Source organism: Chionomys nivalis, chromosome 4, assembly GCF_950005125.1.
Source record: "Chionomys nivalis chromosome 4, mChiNiv1.1, whole genome shotgun sequence".
Lineage (NCBI taxonomy): Eukaryota > Metazoa > Chordata > Mammalia > Rodentia > Cricetidae > Chionomys > Chionomys nivalis.
In genome coordinates, this window is record NC_080089.1 from 14,677,648 (window position 1) to 14,681,483 (window position 3,836).

A 3,836-nucleotide genomic window follows, 5' to 3' on the forward strand; every position below is an offset into this window, starting at 1 on the left:
CTCTGTTCACTGGGAAACTCATCTGACTCTGTCTCCCTCACCCCTCTCCAACTGAGCCAACAGGGAGAAGGAACAAAACCCCCACACAGGTGGTACTGGGAATGAGTCTCAGAGTCTCAGCTCCACCCAGTGCTGGTCCAAGTGAAGGCAGATCTGGTTCACAGCACCCTGGAGCTTGAGGGGGCAGGGAAGAAGAAATCCTGCCCTGGGGAGACATAACCTCCACCCTTCATTACAGCATCCCAAACACAAACCAAAGGATCCAGCACACTTCAGTCGGGACAACTAACATCTTTATTGGGCCTGCTTACAGAGCACAGGTAGGGAGTGACTAACAAGAAGGAGCAGAGTCAACCTGGTCTGGACAACACATCACTTAAAACCCCCGGGGATGGAGCCCCTCCCCTTGTGCTAACCTTCCATGCTGCAGTCTCTCTAGCAGCCCCTGAGACCATGAGACAATTAGCCCAGAACAGCAGAATTACAAGTAAAAGCCTGGAAAATCCAGGAGGGAGCAGCCTCCATCTGTCTCTCCTCACGCCCCCCTTCTAGGCCAGGATCTAGTCAACAGTCAGCACGCTCATCTGGGGGGCACTTGCAGGTCCTTCCAGATGTTCTGATGCAGATATGACCACGGTACTTGAGGACAGTGTCATATGAGTCCGTCACAGGAACAGGCACACATGTTCGCAACCATGTTTGGTGCCCCTGAAACTGTTTTCTCTTCCTGTGGAATCCAACTTGTAGGAGGTACAAATCAATGGTCACATGAAGGCTCAATTGTCAAATAACTAAAAATTTCTGCAGGTGGCCATAGGAGACCTGTGAACCTGTGTCTGCTTACTTCAAATCCATCTTTGTGAGTGGTAGGGACATTTGGGGCTCTGAGCCAAGATCCCACGGTCCTGTGAATGTTGTGAATGGTCCATGGCTTTCGCATCAGCAGCATCCACAGAGATCACAGAGGCCGCAGTAACTTGCTCGGCCCATCTTCTCACCGTCACAATGGATTTGAGGTGCTGAAAGGCATGGGTACCTAGAGCGCACCTTAGTGTAAGGACAGCGGTTGCAGGCTCTGCCTCCCATCCTCTTGAGTGGTCCCCGATGGGAACGCCTACAGGCCAGAGTAGATGTCCCCTGAACCTGTGTGTAGGTCCCAAGGGTCAGTTCCTGCCCGGGGTGTGAGGTGACCTCCAGGGAGTCCACAGTTTCCTGACGCTCAGAGCTCATCACCTCAAAGCTCTGCAGGCTGCAGGATCCGCACAAAGATATCCACTGGGAAGCTCACCCTGGCCTCCCCACAGCTGCACTGAGTAGCCACCTTCCCATAGTAGATCCACCTCGGGGTGGCGAAATTGATGGCCTCTGAGCAGTTGAAGCCGTGATTGAAGCCAGAATGATAGCCATAGGGAAAGGTGACCATGAATTCCCCAGCCTCCTAGGTCATGCGTGCAAACAGCATGCCATTCTCCTTGAGCACAGTGGGGGAGATGAGTGCCACCTTGTGCCTCATGAAGGCCTGGCAGCCCTGGGAGCTGCCCGGGAACAGCTGTCTGGCCAGGTGCTCCAGGCGTCGGCCATGCTCGGGGGGCACCGCGTACCACGTCTTGGGCTGCCCAAAGTGCAGGCAATTGATGCTGCACAGGTCCATGTCCTCCGTATGCCACGCGAAGGTGGTCTTCCACATGCCAAAGTACAGGTAGGGCGTGTTGACGCCCTCAATCACAATGCCGCATTCCTGCTTCAAGAGGTCCAAAAGGCTTCCCAGGTGTCCCACGTTTCAATGTTGAGTGTTCTCGTCAAACAGGGAGCCGCTGACATCTGCACCGTAAATTGGCGACCCAAAGTACCGATTCTTCCAGTATGTTCTCTCCAGATCTTCAAAATTCACATGTGGCGGGGTCCGGTATTTTTTGCTGTTGGCCAGGTCACGGTACTGCCCCACTGTCATGGCTTTCTTCTTCTTATGGAATTGAGTGAACACACCTGCCTGGCCAGACACCACTTGCTGCAGGGGAGTGCCTATTACCATGTCACTGACGTCCTCATAGGACTGCCGGGCTCTCCACTCCTTGGGGGGGGGGGATGACCTTGTGTGCCCCCTGGGATTCCATGTAGGCTATATACTTGCGAAAATCTGAAAATTCGCTCATAGTTAGTCAGAAGGTCATGATGGTGCTGCCTGTGCTCTGGGGGTCTCGGTGCTCAGAAGACATGCCTACTGTAGCCAAGATCTTGAGCTTTTCTGGAAGGATCAGTCAGACTGTCTGTATGTCTCTCTGTCTGTCCGTCTTCTCTTGTCTCCCTGTCTTCCTTGAGTGTTTTCTGCACTCTCAAGTCTGTCCTTTGGTAAAAATATATCAAATGGAAAAAAGAAAGCATATTTAACAAATAGTGCTGGCATAACTGGATAGGAAAATGTGATTCATTTACACTATGGACTACCACACAGCAGGAAAAAAAATAAGGACATCTTTAAATTTGCAGACAAATGGATGGAGCTAGAAAACATCATTTTGAGTGAGGTAACCCAGACCCAGAAAAACAATTATCACATGTACTCATTCATAAGTGATTTTTAAACATAAAGTAAAGAAACCCAGCCAAAAAAATTACAGTCCCAGAGAACCTAGACAACAATGAGGATCCTAAAAGAGAAATAAATGAATCTAATCTACATGGGTAGTAGAAAAAGACAAAAATCTCCTAAGTAAATTGGGAGCATGGGGACCTTGGGAGAGGCTTGAAGGGGAGGGGAGAGGAAGGGAGAAGAGCAGAGAAAAATGTAGAGCTCAATAAAATCAAAAAAATTAAAAGAAAAAAAAATACCAAGCTAAAGACAATTCAAGATCCAATGAAAAGACTGGTAAAGCGACACATTATTTGAACTCAGGTGGGAAAACCAGGTTTCACAGTGAGCGTGCCATGGTGACATTCCCCTTAACCCTGGTACTTTCAGGATGGCGGCAAGAAACTCTGGAGTTGGAGGTTGTTCTCAGATCCCAACTGAACTCAAAGTCTTCCTGAGTACATGGGAAATAGGTTGTTTACTCATTGACTCAAGGAACTTTATGAATTAAAAAATCTAAGAAAAACAGTGCAAATGACAAACTATGATTTCAAATCAACCATCAGAACAGAAAATCCTAACCTCACTAGTGGTGAGCAGAGAGGAAACCTGACTTCTCTGAAAAGATGAGGAGGACACAGGCCTCAGACCTTAGCATGACTGACTCCATGCTGGAAGTACCACTCAGGTTGTGACAATTCAGCACCCACACAGCACCACCTACCCAAACCACAATAGCCTACATTTTGGGAACGTCTTTGAGCAGGATCAGGAGCAGGATTGCTATATTCTGCGGGGAGACCCTCCCACTGCACCCTAGCTTCAGGTATCACCTGAGTTCCTGACAAGTCAGGAAACCTTTTCCTCCAGCCTCCAGAGCTATCCAATTGAGCTCTACCCCTCCATAGCTGTCCCATTGTGACTCTAGGTGAAGCCTGGCTTCCCCAAAAGTCAAGATATCTTTCCCTCCAGAACTGAAATGTCCTATTGAGGCTCCAGCTTTCACATCTGTCCTGTTGCAGCTCTACCCTCCAGAGATGATCTACAGTGGCTCTACCCTCCAGAGATGACCTACAGTGGCTCTACCCTCTAGAGATGACCTACAGTGGCTCTACCCTCCAGAGATGACCTACAGTGGCTCTACCCTCCAGAGATGACCTACAGTGGCTCTACACTCCAGAGATGACCTACAGTGGCTCTACACTCCAGAGATGACCTACAGTGGCTCTACACTCCAGAGATGACCTACAGTGGCTCTACACTCCAG

At 49.6% G+C, this 3,836-nt stretch overlaps 1 pseudogene; it reads right to left on the bottom strand.

Annotated features, from left to right (window-relative positions):
• Nucleotides 1-939: 939 nt before the first annotated feature.
• Nucleotides 940-2,216, bottom strand: LOC130872644 (lysine-specific demethylase 4D-like; annotated as a pseudogene).
• Nucleotides 2,217-3,836: the final 1,620 nt, after the last annotated feature.